We start from the raw sequence: 20837 nt of genomic DNA on the forward strand, positions 1-20837 counted from the left end.
GGATGTTTTTAGACCAGGAGGCTAAAGTTGCCTGTCCAAGGACTGGATGAGACAAACTGGCAGAATCAGAGGTCTGTTGAGATGGTGGTGAAGGTTTCATCCATCCAGAATGTAGTTTCTGAAGCTAAAAATCCACAAATATCATCCAGGCTTAATTTTGAGGGGGAAAACTGCACTCCAAACAAAAAAAGTCCTGGGAACAAACCAGGGTGTGACCAACCAGAAGGCCAACACCCACCAGTAAAATGAGGTGCTAACTGATAATGTAAAAAGCCTTAAGCATACCAGCATTCTAGAGCAGCAAAGCATAACACCACAGGCGCTGCTGAACAAGGGAAATGAGTTACATCTGCTGAAATGTCCCAGCTTCATTGATTGCAGCTGCAAGGGGCAGCCTCTATATGTCTTTACTCCCTGATATATTACTGAGATGGTGATGAGGTATGGAGAGCCTGAAGAAACAAAGCTTAGTCTTTGTGAAATCAGAGGAAACTTTTTGTCCCCAGTTTAGGAGAATAAGTCTCAAGCAGCAAGGATTTTGAATGGGACTGTGGCTCTCGTGTCTAAATGGAAGGTGAGCCCAGAAAGGAGATCTGTGATGTGAAGGCTGTTCAGATCCTTGCAGATGCTGGAAGAGATCTGCATCTGATGGTTTCTGAATGATGGTGAGAAAGCACTCTCTGCTTTATATTCAGATCCTTTTTGTGGGAGAGAGCAGAGCAAGTCATGTCATGAAGGAGATGCTGGCTGGAGATGCCGTGGAAAGGCGTGAGCAGTGCTCAGTCGGGTCGTGTCTGCTGGTGGCACAAGTGCAAAGAGTGTCAGTGTTGACCTGTACCCCACCACTTGCCTTGGTAATTTCCTATTAATAGCCCCCAGAGAGGAGCATGGGGCTGTGCCTGTCTCCCAAAAAGTCAGTGCCAGACCCCCCTCAAATCCCGTGTTCAGTTTTGGGCCCCAAACTACAGGAAAGGCATTGAGGTGCTGGAGAGAGTTCAGAGAAGGACAATGAAGCTGGTGAGGGGTCTGGAGCACAAGTGTGATGAGGAGCAGCTGAGGGAACTGGGGCTGTTCAGCCTGGAGAAAAGGAGGCTGAGGGGAGACCTGATCGCTGTCTACAACTACCTGAAAGGAGGGTGTAGCATGGAGGGTGTTGGTCTCTCTCCCCAGTAGTAAGTGATATGACAAGAGGAAATGGCCTCAAGTTGCAGCAGAGGAGGTTTAGATTCAACGTTAGGAAAAATTTCTCCCTGGAAAGGGTTGTCAGGCACTGGAACAGGCTGCCCAGGGAAGTGGTGGAGTCGTCATCCCTGGAGGTGTTTAACAGACATGTAGATGAGACTTTTAGGGACATGGTTTAGTCCCAGAGTTGGGTTATGATTGGACTCAGTGATCTTAAGGGTCTCTTCCAACCAAAACGATTCTATGGACAGGTGGGGTCAGGCTCAGCCAGCTCAGGAGCAGTGCTCAGGGCTACTGGGAGCAAAGGCAGCCAAGGGCAGGTCTTCCCTGTTTCTCCTTCTCCACCAGCCACGTGTGGTGTAGGAGCAGGGACCTCATCTGCTGTGGGCTCAGTGTTTTCCCCCAAGGACAAAGGCAACTCCCTGCTGGCAGCACCCTGGTTGTCTCATTGACAGCCCCAGGAACAGGGGAGGCTCCTGGTTATCTCAGCGCACAGTCTTGGCAGACACAGCTGTGTCTCCTCGCTTCATGCTTTTGTTGTATTTATCTCCCTCATTTTGAAGTTCTAATGGCAGGAATTTTAATTCAATTCCAGTGACATCTTGGATTCTCAAGTCAGATGTTCAGGATCATTAAATAACACTTCATAGATTAGCTTTTGAGCCTTGCTTCAATGTATAAATATTAATTAACTAAATAGCTTTGCAGAAAAATGCTCACTAGCCTATGCTTTATGACTACTGAAAATCCTAATTGAAAAAAAAATGCAAATATTCCAGTTATTTCACTGGTGAAGGAGAGGTGAAAAGGAATTTACTGGAGAGTGAACTAAGACTTCTAAAAACACAACTCCAGATTTTAGAAGCTGCTGTCAGCAAAATGGGGTTTCTTTTTCAAAAAAAGAGGATTTTCTTGGTAGGAAGGGAGTTTGAAAACCCCGGACTCAGTAAAATTGGGAATGACTCAGAGACAAACATGAATTTATCTTGGCACTTAATAATTTGATTCAGCAAGTGCTGGGACAGCAGTGATGTTTTCAGCTGCCGTTAGGGCTTTCATGGCTTTCCAGACTCCACTCCAGGAGCTTACTGTGGCCAATGTTTCCAACATGGGTAATGAACATCCACAGCACCCATGTCCCAAAGGGAGGAGGAATAAAACCGAAGAGATTTGGGCTTCAAAGACCCTGTCTATCACCTCATGCAAAAGCTGAAGCACGCATGTTTCTTGGCAGCTATTAGAAAGACGGAAGATTCTCTTCCTTGCTTTCTAATAGGGTCCACCTGGTTCCTACCCATCACTGTTCTGGTGGTTTGCTTCTACATACATTTTTTTTGGTCCAAATTAGCAGTAGAGTTTAGACTTCGCTATTTTATTTCAAATCTTTTGAACATAATCCCATCTGCAGAAATCTTTGCTGCTTATCATTCTCTGTGCCTTCAGCGAGGAATAGCTGGTCCACAAAATCATCATCTACGACAGAAATTTTGGACTCTGAAGTAAAAAGCAATGGAGGAACTGATTCAGATTCTCCAGTCTTGATCTCCAAATTGTCAAATACACTTATCCAAATGTGTGAACTGAATCTAAAATAGCCGTGCTTTGAATTAACTTTTAGTGGAATAAAACGCTGAAAATATTTCACGCTGAGAAGAACAGATCCTACTGATCTGAAGATGAGAAAACAGCTGACCTAAAACTTTTGGTTTTGGTTTTAGTTGTAGGCCTGGTGTGCATTGCAGGAGTGCTGACAGAATAAAATCTGACTCCCTCCTTACCTCTTCACTGTGTATTTGCACACCCAGCATCACCCTTCCAGCCTCTGCTAGCTGAGCTCAAGCACAGCCATAACTACCTTTCCCCTGTCTGTCTCTGGCAACAAGATATGCCTCTCTCTGGTAATCAACCGTTTAAGACGAAGTGAAGCACGTGGACTTGTTTATGTCATGTAACAAGATGTCAGCTAAAATGTAGTAACTGCTGGATGAAAGCTCCTTCCCACCTTCTCCACAAGCAAAAACTCTGCTTTATGAGAAAGGGTCCTCTTAGTACTATTTTATTCATATTGACATTGGGCAAGTGGATTATTAGTAAGGTTATTACATAAAACTGCAGGCCACTGTTTCAAGAGGCAACAAAACATAATGACTAAAATTAAAAAAAAAAAAAAAGCCTGCTGTATCCCAGGCAAGTTTGTTATCTGTAATTAAACATCTACAGTTCCTTCACTTAGAACTAATCCTGTTTGCAGTGATAACTTCTCCATACTGAGCACAGGGGTAATCTGCTGTTTCACAAGAGATCTCCACTGAGCCACACTCAGCGTGGCTGCGGGGAGAAAATGGCTCTGGAGCCTTTTCCCACCTCTGTGCTGACCACTGCAAACCTCACTGCAAGTGAGGTATTTTCACTGAAGACTCTTGTGATCTGCTCCTTGTTTCTGTGGGAGTTCTGGTCAGTAAGGGGGATTTACAGAATCACAGAATCACAGAATGTTAGGGATTGGAAGGGACCTCGAAAGATCATCTAGTCCAATCCCCCTGCCAGAGCAGGAACACCCAGATGAGGTTACACAGGAAGGCGTCCAGGCGGGTTTTGAATGTCTCCAGAGAAGGAGAATCCACAACCTCCCTGGGCAGCCTGTTCCAGTGTTCCGTCACCCTCACTGAGAAGAAGTTTCTTCTCACATTTAAGTGGAACCTCTTGTGTTCCAGCTTGAACCCATTACCCCTTGTCTTACTGTTGGTTGTCACCGAGAAGAGCCTAGCTCCATCCTCGTGACACCCACCCTTTATATATTTATAAACATTGATGAGGTCACCCCTCAGTCTCCTCTTCTCCAAGCTAAAGAGACCCAGCTCCCTCAGCCTTTCCTCATAAGGGAGATGCTCCACTTTAGGCAAAACCCACCACCCCGCTCCCTGAAGGAGCCTCCACAGAGATGGGCTACCGAGGGGAACGCGGATTCATGGGGCTTTCTAAGTGTTGTGCACCCAAAAAGGGCTTACAGTCACAGTCTGTGCAACATCTTCCCCAGCTTTAGGCATTTTCTTCTCCTGTAACACACTGCTAGTGACCTCTGCAGATGGCTGTGGTCTGGTGAGTGCTTTGGGAAGTGTTAGTGGCACCCACACCGTGTGAGGTTTGCAGTCTGGTTACCAGAGGTACAGATCATCGAGGTCTGTTTTGTAGACGTTTTCCGCACTGGTTATAGAAAGCTATCCCTAGCCGTCAGAGGAGGAGAGTGGGACAGATCCCGCTCCGAACGTGGCTTCTGCCCTCACCCAAAGCAGATGGATCTCCAGAGGGGTCTGGATCCTCCCTAACTTCGACTTTTCCATCAATTAGGAAATCCTCTTGCTTTGCTTGACACTGGCATTGTCTTTCCGATATAATAGGAGAGCTGAGGCTGAGGTCCTACCGCTCTGCCACCCTTCATCCCACTCGAGGCCCCATGGTTTGCCCAGGGAGGTACTCTAGGGTGATGTGCTCCAGCAGCCTGAACTGCTCCTGCTACCTCATCGCTCCACTTTTTACAGCCTAAAAAACACCTTTCCCACCCCCGTACACCTAAACTGAGAGATTCCCTAAACTAAAGGGTCAGCAGCGTGCAGAAATTTGGGCCTGGGCACCTGGTTACCAGCAGAGCTGCACTTGGGGTGATCCAGCACAGCCTCCGCCAGCTTGTCTGCACAAATCCTCACTCCAAAATACGCACTGGAGACACAGACCCCTTCACTCTGTCAATGTCATTTTCAAGGATCCATGGCAGACTGCCTGGATCAGACTGTTGACAGTCCCAGACGAGATGGCCAGGTGGTTTATCCAAGTCCCTTTCCAACTTGCAAAAATACATTTCACAACGGCGATAGGGCTCCAGTGATGGAACAAATAATGCAGTGTGATAAGCTTTTTCCAGTCTGCAATGCTTCAATTATCCGTTTCTAATTGAAGCGCCAGAGCCCAGTGACTTCCAAGAAAGCAGGGTGGGGAGAGAAGACACAGTGCCAAAAAACCAGCCGTGGTCAACATTTTTGTCAGGGATGGATATCCTGGTTTGGATTAAACAAGATCTAACCTGAATCTTTGGCTTCATCTTAATTCACCTTTTTTTTTCCCTCAAGTTTCAAAATGTTTTAATGTATTGCTCAAAATATGCTCTTCTTTGCAATTCCTCTGTTCTGGCCAGGACCAAAAGTATAACAGCTGAAATATGACAGAAACAATTACTGATTATTTTAGCCACCCAACAAGCAATAAAGAACATCTTGCGAGAAATCCTGTTCTGATTGCATCCCCTGCTCAAGCCTTGCTCATGCAGGAGATGTAGATAGTTCAGATAAGGTGGGCTTATTTTGGGTAGGAAGCCGAGACACAGTTTCAGGTCCACCAATATCCAAGACGGTTCTTCTGCCCTGCACAATGAGAGGTATGAAGACAAAATGCTCTCGGTGTGCTCTCGTATCGAAGAGAGGTGAAAAATGTGAGACATTTGTCTGGAGACTGCAAACAGAATTTCAGAATTTATGTGACCTCTTGTCACAGAAATCATTTTGTAGGGCCCAGATTTAAGAGATTTTCTCAGATTCCTAAGACATATCAAAGACATCATGTCTTCAGGGAAGTGTGCCATCAAGTGAAAAACAGGGCGTACATAAATAGTGAAACTCTTCCAGGAGCTCTCCCTACCCAGGCCCTGGATGAAAATGAACTGTATCTGATTTATAATCTATTAACCTGGTAAGATCTGCTGACTGCTCATATCAGATTATTAAATTGTTTGCTTTATGCATGTATTCAGGTGCCATCCATCAAGAGTGGGGCTGTTAGGAAAATGGTAGTACTATAGTTTTGGATTACGACTTTTGGTTAGCTCTGCAGAGATCATTAGGAGAAAGGTCCAAGCACTTGCTTGTGAACGCACTGTGTCCAGGCTCCAGCCAGAATGAGAAAACCTGTGTCCCCACACTTTGCATTCAAAGGTCACAAAACAGACAAAATAAATTACACTGTGGTAAGACAAGTAGTGTCCATTGCTGTCTGATTGTGCTAAACATCACGCATCTCCCACCAGCACTGCATACCCTGAACGGGCCAGCTTGTGGGGAGCTAAGAAGCCAGGCCTAGAAAGAGGGAGAAAGGTTGTGTTCATCAGAACGACCCAGGCCTGATGCCAACCTCATGTTTAGAGCTAGCAGCTGCAGTGTGCTGCAGGCCTAGGTTTTTGCTTCATTTCTTTGCCTTGTGAAAGGTTTCCGAAAAATACCCAATCTGTAGGCATCTGTTTACCCCAGAAGAGGCAGAAAATGGATAGACTGGACAGAACTGAGAGGGACATCTGGCACATCCACTTTCATTCATTGCCTGCCTGATTGAGCTAAAAATATTTTTAAAAATATATGCTGTAATAATAACTGGGAAAGAGCCACGTGGACGGGAGAGACGAGTAACCTCTCTCACAGAGCTGGCAGCCCTTGCTGGGTAGAAACCCAGCCAACTAGCACCATTTGTAACAGAAAAGAATGAGCTTCCTGTAAGGCAAAAGCTGTGTTTGTCCTCCTAATTTGGTTTCTATAATAAATACTTGCTTTCACAAGGAGGGGAAAAAAAAAAAAAGATCATTTGAAAAGGAAATTATATCACCATGGTGGGTTTTTTATGGCATTCTCAAAAGATTATGGCTATATACACTTGAGGAATTCCTCATTCTTCCATAGGAGAGGATGGATGTGTCTACAGTGCTCCACACACTTACAGAGCATTTCTAGACCCGTACCAACCACATCCAGGCCTGTGGTCTCGAGACTGTCAACAATGAATCCCTCTGGCTGAGGAGACAGCTTTTGCAAGACTTTCAGGAGTTTGTTCAGTTTTTGGCAGCCACATCTGTTACCAAATGTTCATACCCTTATATGACAGCCGTCGGGCTGATTTGGAGTGAGTGAAGTAGAAAGGAAAGCAAGACCTACAAGTTTTGGCTGGACACCTCAGTTGTCTAACAGTGCCACAGGCATACTTACTTCTCCTGCTGTTCCAGGTGTCCATGTTAATTGAAGTTTTCACCGTACCGAAGACATACTAGCAGTCTGCCAGCTCCTGGGCTCCTTGCTGCAACTAAGGACTGGAGCAACCTATTTATGGCAATATATGAAGGGAGTGACTTTGCAACCTGCTGAATATATAGTCTCTTCAGGAGACAGGAGTGGTGGGAGTAAATGCTGTACAGAGCTAACAGTGCTTCTGAGACCATTTCAGCATTAGCCAGGTGACGTGAAGGGTGTCCTTCAATCCTGGAGAAGTCCCTTCTCCTGCGAGCGTGACCAGGTCAGGCACAGTGAGGCAGTGTCTGCAGCCCATGGAGCACTGCCCTGGAGGGAGGATGCATCATGTGAGTCCATTTCCATGAGCACAACCACGCACACTGACAAGATTAATTAAATGTTCTGTCACGGCGTAAATCAAGTACAGGCTACAGTTCAGCATATTGAGTAAAAAAATAAATAGGAAAGCAATGCTACCTAAGGTTTTTGCCCTTTAGACCTCCAAGCACTTAAGGATTTCCCTAAATTCTTTCTGCTAGCAACACTGGAGTAGTGTCCTGACACTTTCTTGGTAAGGCTGATGCTCTGGGATAATCCAAAACAGGGTTAGAACAGCTGTTTTGGTATTGGCCCAGCTGCAGACAGTGGTGCTTCCATGCAAGACAGCCATAGGGCAATCTGTCAGCTGAGCAGGTCTGGCTCTTCCTGAGCTTTCATAGGTGGGAAAAGCTGTGAACTCCCTTGAACTTGGCAATTTGTCTGCTTCTATCCCTCTCTCCCTGTCTGGCTCATTGCTTTTAACAAGGGTTAGTTGTTTGTCGAGTCCGCAGTGACAGGATCTGTGCAGTGCCAGTTACTCCTCTGATTGCTTTGTACCCTGCCACCAAGGACAGCAGAGTCCTTTGCTTTGTTCTTCCCATGTACAGATCCTGCAGGAGTTTTGTCAACAAGTAAGAATTATTTTTCTGTAACATAAAACTGAAAGTCACAGAAGTGGCTGAGGGCCTTACGTAAGCAATTCATCCTCTCCAATACCTTGTAAGCCAGAGGCAGGTCAGTGAAAGGTTGTCAGAGCTGCCCCATTGCCTGTTTCAGGTGACACGGCCCCTGCCAAAAAAAAAATTAGGTTCATTTTAAAAGTGGGTGGACACTTAGCTGGTATCTTTGTTATCGTCTCATGCCAGAATATCCAGTTTCAAATATCCAGTTTCAAGACCACTTTCCCTATCAGCCTGTAACTGATGTGTTATGGCCACCCACAGCACTGCTTTGTCTGTTCACTCTGCTAGAAACACGTTATGGAAAGGTATATTGCTTTTCATTTTTAATACACTTTCTGGAAATAAAACATTTATTTCTTTAAACCTTACTGAGGAAAAACTGACACAGCTAAGGCTTGTTTCCAGAGTCTGCTCAAAACCGAAAGAGAAGCATATCAGAGATGGAAAAGCAAATATCTGTTGAGAATTACAAGAGCATTGCCAGGGTGTGCAGAGATGCCTTTAGAAAAGCAAAAGCTCAGCTCATATTGAAACTGGCCAGAGATGTCAAGAACTACAAGAAAGAGTTCTTCAAGTACATAAACAACAAGCAGAAACAGAAGGAAAATATTAGCCCACTCTTAAACAGCAGAGGCGAAGTAGTTACCAACAGTGCTGAAAAGGCAGAGGTTTCTCAACACTTCCTTCACCTCTGTCTTTACCAGCACTGTTGGGTCCCAGGCCTTGGGAACAGAAATCCAGGTTGATGCAAACACAGACCCACTGTCAGTGAAGGAAGAGTTGTTAAGGGAACTATGACAGGAGTTCAAACCCTACAAATCAATGGGCCCTGACGATGTCTGCCCAAGGGTGTTAAGAGAGCTGGCATTGTGAGGCCACTCTCCATGATCTTTAAGAAGTCATGAAGATTGGGGTATGTCCCTGAAGACTGGATACATCACCTCCCTCTACAAGGTCTTAAAGTATGATCCAGGAATTTATAGGCCCATCAGTCTTCAGTCCCTGGGAAAGTTCTGGAACGAATCCTTCTGGGGGCTGTCATGAGTCAGTTGAAGCATGTGATTGGGAATAGTCAGCACAGATTCACCAGGGGCAAGTCAGGCTTGACAAACCTGATCTCCTTCTATGACAAAGCAACCTGCTGGGTTGACGTGGCATGAGCAGTGCATATCATTCACCAGGATTTCTCCAAGGCTTTCTCACAGCCTCCTCCTAGAGGAGCTGACACATTACAGTCTAGGCAAGTGGTCTCTGCAGTAGGTGAGGAACTGGCTGACAGACCATACCCAGAGGGTAGAGGTAAATGGCCCCTTTTCAAACTGGCAACCTGTCATGAGAAGGGTCCCCCAAGCATAGATATCGGGCCCAACACTGTTTAACATCTCGTAAGTGATCTGGATGATAGTATCAAGTGTACCCCGATGAAGTTTGTGGATCACACCCAACTGGGTGGGGAAGTGGACACTTCCAAAGGGAGAGACACCCTGCAGGGAGACCTGGAAAGGCTGGATGACTGGGCTAACAAGGACCTTATGAAGTTCAGCAAGGACAAGTGTAAGGTCTTGCACCTGGGCAAACATAATCCAGGAGTGCAGCAGAGGCTGGTACGTACCCAGTTGTGAAGCAGCTCTGTAGAAAGGGACCTGGAGGTCCTGGTGGACGACAAGCTCAATATGAGTGAACAATGGGCTGCTGCGGCACAGAAAGCCATCAAGATGCTGGGCTGCATCACCAAGGGCATCACCAGCAGAGACAAAGAAGTCATTGTCCCACTCTATTCAGCATTTGTCAGGCCACACTTGGAATACTGTGCTCAGTTTTGGTCCTCGCTATACAAAAAAGATGTGGACAGGTGGAGAGGGTCCAGAAAAGGGCCACAGATATGATCAAAGGGCTGGGAAGTTGCCATGTGAGGAAAGGCTGAGAGAACTGGGCTTGTTCAGCCTTGAGAAAAGAAGGCTTAGGGGAGACCTTCTCACCATGTTCCAGTATTTAAAGTATGGCTACAAAGAAGGTGAAGGCTCCCTTTTTACAAGGAGTCACATGGAAAAGACATGGGGTAATGGGTACATGTTGCTCCTCGGGAGACTTCGATTGGACAGAAGAGGAAAATTTTTCTCAATGAGAAGAATCAGCCATTGGAAGAATGTCCCCAGGGAAGTGGTGGATTCCCCAACATGGGACACTTTTAAGGTTCATCTGGACGGGGTGCTGGGCTATCTTGTCTAGACTGTGCTTTTGCTGAGAGAGGTTGGACCAGGTGATCCTTGAGGTGCCTTCCAATCTGGTATTCTATGATTCTATGATTCAGTTACCTCTAAGGTGTATAAATTAATTTGCTTTCTTGTTGACTCATTACTCATTATTTAGGAAAAAACATAAAAAAGGCTTTAATATTAATTTTTTTTAGAGAAGCAACTCATCTTGGCACCTAAAGCTAATAAGTACAGAAGTCTGGAAGATTTCATAGGAGGTGTAATTTTTTCATATAGAGCTCAGATTCATGTTAGCCAACACAGGCTTTGGAGAGAAGTAAGGAGGCCTTATTTCTCTAACACATCTTTAGAAAAACCTCAGAAACCTCAGGACACAGAAGCCGCTAAAGCAGACATTAAATTTACTGATCTGATTTTAATGTTGCTCATTAGCAAAACAGATGGAACATTGAATTATGGCAAGGACATCTTCTACAATGGGACACTTTTGGCTCATCAAGTTTCACCCCATGTCTGTGATTTCTGTTAACTTCATCAGTAATGTCAAATTCAGTTTCTGGTGGGAATGAAACCTTAGTATTATCACGAAAGGCTCAGCCACAGGACTGTTAGCAAATCTCTGAGCAGAGACGCTCCTGATGCATGAGGCAGCAAGCCCAGCCTGTGCCTCCACCTTTAGGCTGAGTTACAAGGATGGTATGTAGGAGAAGCAACAACCATCATTGCAATCAGAATGTTGATTTTGCTGCAGCACATGGCCAGCCACAGGCACGGGTGAAGCAGGCAGCTGCCAGGGTGCAGCCTGGAAGATGCTGCAGCAGTGCAGAGGTGTGCAAGAGAGAGAGAGACTGTCCTGCACAGCAGCCCTTGGAGATCTATCTGCCCTTGCAGCAGTGAAGCCAGCAGAGCCTGCCGGTCGGAGGGGGCCTGCCAGACCACAGCCCCACCAAGGCTGCAGGGAGCTGGGATGGGGCTGGCCAAGGTCGGGCTCCCTCCTTCCCCATGGCTGAGGAGGGGCTTGGGCAGTGGGGCTGGGGCAAACCTTCATTTTACCTTCTCTGCCACATGGCAGCAGCTCTCAGCTCCTCTTGGACACTCAGTTTCACGTATCTGCTGATAAAATTGGTCCAGGAGACTAGGCCCAGATGCTTTTTTGAGTATTTTTTTTTTCCCCAGAGGAAAACTATGCTTCTTAAGGTGCCTCTGAAAAGGAAATTAAATCCTTTCAAGTGACTTTTGAAAGATTTCAGAGTGATATCTTTACCATGTGCTCCAGCTGATGGGATTTTCTGCTGCTGGTCCTTACCACATTCTTCACCCTGCCATCTGCAACCCCGAAATGTACCACATTTCACAGATTACCTGTGTCCTAGGCAACAGGCAAACACGTTTTCCTGAAAAACATAAAAAATAAATTCCCGCCAGCAGAAGTATGCCAGGACGTTATACAGGCAGAGCAAAGATGAGCAGCAGAGACAGAGGTTAAAGGTGTCCACCCAACCTGGCAGTAGAGAAGTGCTTGTGCAACTCAGAAACACAGCTTTACTGACCCAAAACGGTGTATGTGGCTGGAGCAGAGAGGGTCTGAAGCGACCTGCTAAAGTCTTCAGTTTAGCTGACCACAAACACTTGGTTAGACTCACAGATTCTGTCAAACAGGGTTTGTGCAACTGTGCCAGCCCACTCCAGCACAGCAGCCATAGGGGAAAGGGACCTTATCTGCCTCCTTCCCAGCAGCAAGCCTGAACCAAGTCCTCAGTGTAGGCAACATCAGCCAGACACTGCCCATTTCACGTCTAATGTCATTTATAACATGCTTTTCTGCCTGTCTTGATCTGGAGTCTTGCTGTAGATTCATTTCTGCTTCCAAACTGAGGTTCATGCCTTGCAGGAACCTGCAGTGTGAAATGGGGTCCTGCTATGATGGGCATCACAAGGGGGTAATATTTGCTTTTGGGGAGGGGAAACCCCAGAATTTCTAGCTGTCTGATCTTACTTTGCTATCAAAGCAAGCAAGGTGTTATGCCTGTGGTGAGCAGAGCAGCAGGAGCTGCCGTGGGGTTGGTGCTCCCCAGCACTGCTCAGTGTGCACCCCCTGCAGCGGAGTGACACACTGGGAACAGCAGAGGGAAGGCAAAAAAGGGGAAAGGAACATTTCAGCTGAGGCCAGACTCCGCTAACAAAAATATTCGTATCTGGTGTAAACTCCATAGATAGAGGAGGCAGACCAGCTTGTCTCCATGACTGGAGCACATAGCGAGCATGCAGCTTGCTGTTGGAGGAGACGGATCCTGCCTGGTGTGACCTCACGTCCCTTTTAATTCAGGAAAAACTAGAACTGAACCTGGCGTCAGACACAGCGATGGCATCTGCACGAAGATGTTGCCAGGGAGCGGCCAGATGCTGGTGCCAGCTGGAGCAGCGCTGCGGGCAGCTGCTCTCCCTGTGCCTGCTCCACCTGGTGTCACAGGGCTGGGTATGGGTGGGTTGTCCCCCTTTTTGTTCCCATATCTTCCCGAGTGTCTTTCCTTGCTAACTTGAAAGAAGCTGACTGGAGCAATGGAAATAGCAATAATAACAGGGTAGGGAGCAAGTGTATTTAAGCTAGGGACAAACCCAGTTCTGATAACACAGGAGAATAATGGTTCTTCTGTATGAGCCACCCAATGCTCTGGGATTGACAGGGCCACAGAAATGATGAGAGGGCTGGAACAGCTCTGCTGTGAGGACAGGCTGAGAGAGTTGGGGTTGTTCAGCCTGGAGAAGAGAAGGCTCCAGGGAGACCTAATTGTGGCCTTTCAGTATTTAAAGGGGACTTATAAGAAAAATGGGGACAAACTTTTTAGTAGGACCTGTAGGGATAGGACAAGGGGTAAAGGTTTTAATCTAAAAGAGGAGAGATTTAGACTAGATATAGGGACAATATTTTTTACAATGAGGGTGATGAAACACTGGAACATGTTGCCCAGAGAGGTGGTAGATGCCCCATCCCTGGAGACATTCAAGGCCGGGCTGGACAGGGCTCTGAGCAACGTGATCTACTTGAAGATGTCCCTGCTTATTATAGAGTTGTTGGACTAGATGACCATGCAAGGTCCCTTCCAACCCAGACTATTCTATGATTCCATGATGATTTGCAAATTTCAGACTGCATGCATTCAAAGTAATGGAATCAGTGGAGCAACACATTTACATACCAAATAATCCTTATTCCAACCTGAAAGGCAGAAGGACAGTACTGAGATTCAGAGACCTTACATGAAGCCTCTAATTCTTACGTCGTGCGTAGGATCTCCTTACTCAGTACCCCATAAACGTAGTAAGAGCAGTTCTTACCATTCATCCATCTGCCCATGGCTTTAATACCTTACTTCAGAGATCCATCTTGATTTGAATTCTGTCTCTTCTTCATACAGTAAAGTGAAATCAGAATCTACATCCAGGAAAGACAAAGGTTTTTTGACTGTCTACATTGCTCTGTGCTACAGATCACAGCCATTTCTGTGGAAACTCAACTGCCTTTGAACATTTACAGACCGTTGCTGGTTTATACACTGGTCTGAGGTCTGGTGTGAAAAAGGACTGGAAAAATTACTGCAAAACTTGCTTGTCTTTTTCTACTGACACAAGCCAAATGCTCATGGTTTAATGCAAGTTCACAGACCTGAACATTGAATTTGTGTCAAAATGTGATTAACTCATTTATAGCTTTGTGATAACATGCAAAGCTCAAGCAGATTAAACTACTTGGTGTCTCTCTCACGCAGACACGCAGACAGCAGGGCTCTCTCTCCCGTGACCAGAGCAATGTAAATGGATTTTCAGACGAGAGACAGCCCCATGAGTGCACAGGACCTTGATGTAATGATACCTGCAGCACAGTGAAGTGGGTGATGCTTTTGGCAGAGCTCCCTTCATTGGGTGCTTGGCTTTCATTGCCTTCAGCTCCTGCAGCCAAAGAAGGCTCCTCCTGGAAAGTGAAAACTCTTTTTCTGCTCTGTTGCATCCACCCCTTCCCCAGAAAATAACATCACACACCAGAATATCTCCAACCACTTCACCCACTTGGGCGGGCAAGGAAGAATTCATTTTAATTGCTGATCAATAAAATTAGCACCAAGAAGTGCTTTAAGATTAGGCTCACTTACGACAAAGCTAGATTTTCTCAGTTTTTTTGAAGATCCATTTTTGAAAAATGTATCTGTGGAAAATAATGACTGAAGATTCTGAAGTGCCATGCAAATGCTTGCCACTCAGAGGTAGCATCAAACTTCCAAGTCACGTGCCAGATTATGAAAGTCCTTAAACCTGTGTCTTCATCTACCTTAACTCAGCAAAGAGTTTGTGTTGCTTTCGTGGTCTGGGGTTACCCTGGGAGGCCTGACTCTGTGCGCAGCAGGTGGGATGCTGGAGAGCCTCAACATGCTGCCGCTGGCCCCACGGGCCAGGCAGAATTTGAGAATTTGATACTAAGCCTCATCAGGGAAGCTTCTGAGAGGGAAAGAGCAAGTGTGGAAAACACAGGGAGATAAATAGTCTAGACGAGCAAAACCATAGACTAATAGCTTGAAACACTCCTTTACATGGGAATTTCCTATGCATCAGGATTACTGGGGCTTTGCTTGCCAGCCCTGCTGTGTTTTGACTGTGCAGGAAAAATGGAGTGTGGAAAATTCATTCCCTGGGAAATCCAAGATAGGAACTTGCTGAGCACTTTTAATCTAAGTTACCTAGACACAGCCTTCCCACTTAACTCATTTCAAAGTAAAATCTATAATTACTCTGGACACAGAGTCGAGCAACTAACTTATTTTGCTCTTATGAAACTCACTATGCTTTTTAGCTTCCTGTATGCATGGTGAGTAGTACCATCCTTGAGCAATCACTAGGGAATTTTGCATTGTGAAAGTGTTACTGAGTACTGCAGCACCAGATGCTTATGTGAGAAACTATCTGCTTTTAAACTTGTAAGAAATGCTGGTAAAGAATGCAAGCCTAGAAACGTTTTGGTGTTTGTTTTAATTTAAAGTTGGTGTGTATCTGAGTGCTTGATTTAGAAAGTATTGACGCAGCTCATCGCCAAAAAAAGTTATTTTAAAAAGAGAAAGTTAGAGTAATGCTACTGAATAGGGTTATTTCTCTACATCTCACTTGAACAGAAACAGAACCATCCGTTGCTCTCTGTGCTGTCAATCACAGCAGCTTTTTCTCTGCCCAGATGATGATTAGGAGAAATGAACCATACGCAACAGAAATTAAATGAGGAGGAAAATGTTTATTTTCAAGATGGGCTTAAACTGGAGTAATTTAACCTGATCCATTGGACACGTAGGTCTGAATCACAGCTGCTTTTTCATTTTACAAAAATAATGCCCAATCAACGAGGCTTTTTTAAAAATCTGGTAAAAGCAGTGCTGATTTCACATTTCTCCGGCAGTCTTCCAGTGTAGGAATGACCCTCATAAAATTCTAACCACTAGGGATGGAAAATACTTTCTAGGTTCAGCCTGATCCCTGAATGTCAGCTTGAGTATATTTCTCCCGATGCATCTTATCCAAGTAGTACCACCCATTATTATTTGGTGGGTTGAGACGCTGTGTTTCTGTGGACGGCCATCCCAACGCTTGCTCCCAGAAGGGTTAGATGACACAGTGTTGGAAGCCCTGCTGCCAGCTGGAAGCTGTCTCAGTGGGGCTCTCATGTTGCTGTGGCTGAACCCCGATAGCAACAGTGGAAAATATCTCTGCTTTCCTCAGTGCAGTGTGAGCCAGTCTACGAAAGAGCGTCTGGGCTGAAGCAGCAGACACGGGCAAACCATGGAAGAAATCTGAGCAGGGAGCTCTTGGGTCGTTACGCTTGTGCCATTCATCATTTCGCAGTTCCTCCTTAGAGGTGGAGATCCTTGTCCACATCTTAGGATGTGAATGGTGCTGTTTGTTTAGGTTTTGCAGCTCTCTCTTAGGTGTGGGAGCCTCTGGGAACTCCAGCTGGTGCCACTGGCTGGAGCCAAGGAGAGCTGGGCAAGCTCTGCACACTCACACACCCCAACTTGTGAAAGACGACCTTTTATCTCAACCAGTCTGCTGTAAAGACGGTCTTATGGTCTAAGTTAAAATATTTGGCCACTGTAATCTTCAGGTTTGACTGTTATTTTTGTGGCAAGGAACATTTTTTTTTTTGCAAGCAGTTGAGTCATGTTAATTGCTGATGTTATTGCTATCCACATGTCTGCAGGACAGAGCAGCAGCACTCAGGAGGTCGCTCAGGGCAGAAGTGCTGCATCGGTCCTTTGTTTTCCAGTGCCCAGCCTAACCACTTAGTGACACAAGTGACCACAGGGCCTCCAGGTCCCCATCACAGAGCAGAAGAGAGCTACTGGAAGCCGCACCTCCCACTGCAGCCCTTCCCTATTGCCTTGCACAGGCAGAGCGCCAATAACTTCCTTCGTCTGACTTTTGAAAATGAGGTGAGGAAAACAAATTACCCTGGTCTGAGCAATCAAATGAGGGTGCTGAAAGAGTCAGAGGAGACTGGCGGCTGCTGTTTTCCTTTACTTGAAAGTTGTGTTTGGAAAATTGGACATCAGTGTTATGGTCGAGATACGTTAAGGGTGCCTGATGGAAAATGTGACTTCTTCTGCTCTCCTTCTTTTTCCCCACACTCAAGTGGTTTTTTTCTTTGTGTAAAATGTCAAAATAAAAATGACATTTTTTCACATCAAGTCCCAGCTTTCACTTCAAGTTTTAAAATGTGAAGAAAAAGGAAAAAAAAAAAAAGTGTTTTACTTTCTGCTTTTTTGGCATGGTTTCTTTTGTCACTCCACTGAAAAAGTGGGAAGATATTAAAAAAGGGGGGAAAAGTGGAGATTTGAAAAGGTAGAAACAAAGTAAACTGAAGAGTATGGTGAAATTAAAAATTACTTTGTTCTTCCTCTGTTTCCCAGAACTACCCCAGGTCACTTAATTCGCACTTTTCATGCTGAGACTTTTTTCCAAAATCAAAGCTGTTTAACTACAGGTTTTAACATCAATTACATTACAGACTTTGACGGAAAAATATTTGTCAAAACTGTTTGAGGATTTCTTCCAGTGCGGACAGAATATGTAGGGGCTGTCTGAAGTTGGCAATAACCATTTGAAATGTCTGTACCACTTGGTGACCACAGGCTAGCACAAGAAGTTGGAGACGGATACATTTTCTAGCTGCTTGCATTGAGCTCAATGGTGAAAGTTGAGGAAATTTTCAACCTCCCTGAATGTGCTTTCCTTCCCTTACCAGACCCCTTGGTGCATGAATTATGTTCTGCATCAAAGCCAGATGTAGGTGGGGCTTCCCCTCATTAACACTGGCCACCTCAGCACACAGAGCACAGCCACAGCTGAGTAACACCCTCCTCACTTATCCCCATCTAGACCAGGGAAGAAACTGCTGCTGGAGGAAGAATTAGTAAACGCAACTCCAGTCAAAAGTGCATCACAGCGGAGCTCTGGTGTTTCCTCTGCGAGATCTGGGAAACTGCAGAAAGTAAACAGATACATCCGTGCTTGGCTTTTGTCTGTTCTGGGGTTTATGGTCAGATAAAATAAAGGGAATAACTCAGAGGAAGAAGGAAAAAAAAAAAAAAAAGGTTAAAAATAAATACTCCGATCTCTAGCAGTGTGACATCAGCTCCACAGTACGGGAGGCTACAGCTGAAGATGCTCTGCCATGGCAGGAAACACCTCCAGAAGAAAAAGTCAAGTGAGACTGACCCGCAGAAGGAGGCACCAGACCAGGAAAGAGCACAGGAAGCTCCATGCAGAAGTCCTGGGTGTAACAGGGTAGTGTTGAAATCAGAATAATTTATCACCAGCAAGGCTACCAAGGTTGAATCTTACATGCTGAATAAAGCAGAGAATACATCATTGCTGGGGAGAACACTTCTGAGTGTGTGTGCTGACAAAGGCACCTGGGTAACGTTGTATGCCTACGAAGGAGTAGGCTGCAAAACCTGAGCACAGCACCCCTGTCACAGAGGCACCTTCCAGCTTTAGGCCTCGGGTACCATGTGACACTCGCATAACCCCAAAGAAGCCCATTATTTTGACTAAGTGTTCTAGCAGCTGAACTTGACCTTGTTTCAGTCTGAACACAGAAACCTGAAGAGCAGCAGTAGTCTGGCTTCAACAACTCCATCCTGCTTCAACACAGCCAAGACTTTCTGGCGAGCATGGTGCACCCCAGGGGCCTGCCACCGTGTACTTGGGATCTTCTGAGCCAAGGGTGAGGACTGGGAGAAAGAGTAGTCTGAGGGAAGCTTCCAGCCTTGTCTCTTTGGTATCTTTCATTGGACACTTAAATTTGACTGGTGATACTCAGCCTTCCCTCCACCATCTACATCCACTTCCCACAGCCCTGTGGGGAATGTTGGTTAAATTGCACAGAAGAAATATCTTTTTCAAAATAACCCTCAAAGAAAAGAAACAAAAGAAGACAGCTGTTTGATTGCTTGTAGCTGTCAGGACACTTATCGGCGCTGTCTGCATATTTCCAAGTCTTTTTCTCTAAAACATGAGCCAACACCTCTACTCTTCAGTCACTCAGCACTATTCACCTCCACATCAGTATAACTGCCAGCAAGGGAAACCATAGCCTGGCTTCAAGGAGTCCCACAGAGATCAACCACAGCTGCAGGTTAACCTGAGCCAACATTGTTCTTCTTGACAGCAAGGGCAGCTCCAATTATTCCACCCAAATACTGTGATCTCAAGCTCCAGCACATTCTCCAAAGCACCTATATCTCTGAGAATATCTAGAATGGCTGCTGATGGACAGACACCTGTCATGCTTGTCTAAGCACAATCCTTTCCAGTTCTTAAATTCGGCTGCACACACTTCATCATGTATATCCAGGGCTAGCATATTCTTTATGTCTTGAAAATAAATACAAAAATTATTCTACAAAGGAATAGAAATGCATTCTCAAGGGGAAAAAGTATATTCCTGAGTTTCATGTCCAAGTGTTTTCTTGTAGTGTGGAGTCCAAGCCACTGGCTATTTGTTTGTTACATGTATGTTCAATGTCCTGGTGTAATGAGACCTACAATTCGATACCAAAGTCAAAGACCTTCATGCAACAAACAACAAAAAAAGGAAAAATACTCAAAGCAACAGCACGGCAGTACTTGAAGTAGTGTAGGAAGGAACTGAGGGCAAAATCTGGCTAAAAGGGGAGCTGTCTGCAAGTTCACATCTGCAACATTTTTGATCCTTCGTCTTTGTATCCTTTTTATGCTAAAATAGTCTTTCATCCACACTCCTGAGGGGAAGAATAACTGTTAACAAGAGCCATTCTTTACCTCGCATGTCTCTGTGACGATACAAAGGCACCTTCTCTGCAGCTTTCACACACAGTCACAGCAGAAAATCAGCATCAAAAGGGTTTGACTAAATAGTCTTGAGAAGTTTGAGTGGTCTTGAAGAATGGCTGGTGAAAAACCATCTCTCTCCCTGCTGCAGTCTGGGCACTGCAAGGATCTGTCTGTGGCTACGCATCCTGCTGGTTTCAACTGACCTTCAGACCCCTGCAAGACCCGTTTTAACCTGAAGGAGGGAAGATTCAGGCTAGACATGAGGAAGAAATTTTTTACAATGAAGGTGATAAAACACTAGAACAGGTTGCCCAGAGAAGTGTCAGATGCCCCATCCCTGGAGACATTCAAGTCCAGGCTGGATGGGGCTCTGAACAACCTGATCTACTTGAAGATGTCCCTGCATACTGCAGGGGGGTTGGACTAGATGAGCTTTGAAGGTTTTTTCCAACCCAAACTATTCTATTATTGCCACTAGCCATCAACACAGTAACTCTCAATGGTTGTCCCAACAGTAGAGACAAGCTCAGAAGGAGCTACAGTCCCACATAGCAGCTCCATGAAAGAGGGTGCTAAACATCTCAGTGCCATGGTCAAGAAATACAAAGTACAACATAGAAGGCTACCCTCATAGTGAAACAGAGACAGGGACTGGGATTCACATGACTTTAGCTGGCTGAGGCTAGCACTGATCCTATATATCCATACGGAAAAATGCTTTAGGCTTATACATGCGGCCCAGCTTTTTAGGTGATGTTGTTACCTCCAGGCTCATCTCTGAGCTTCTGATTTCAGAAAGAGCTCCCCACAGCTGTGAAGGGAAGCTGGAAAACATGAGCTCAATATAAGAAGAGCAGATGTGCAGTCTTGATAGGGCTGCACTAATAACTCTGGGTTATGTCTAACACAGATTGGCATTGTCGCAGACGCACCCGCCTGAATACAGGAGCAGAGTGTGGCAGGGAGCTTGCACAGCTGTGAACATCCTCATTTATCCTTACTAATTGCAAGCCTATTTGCTGTTACCTCCCAAACAGGAGTCCCAC

The sequence above is a fragment of the Caloenas nicobarica genome, chromosome Z (genome assembly GCF_036013445.1).
Source record: "Caloenas nicobarica isolate bCalNic1 chromosome Z, bCalNic1.hap1, whole genome shotgun sequence".
NCBI classification, from domain to species: Eukaryota; Metazoa; Chordata; class Aves; order Columbiformes; family Columbidae; genus Caloenas; species Caloenas nicobarica.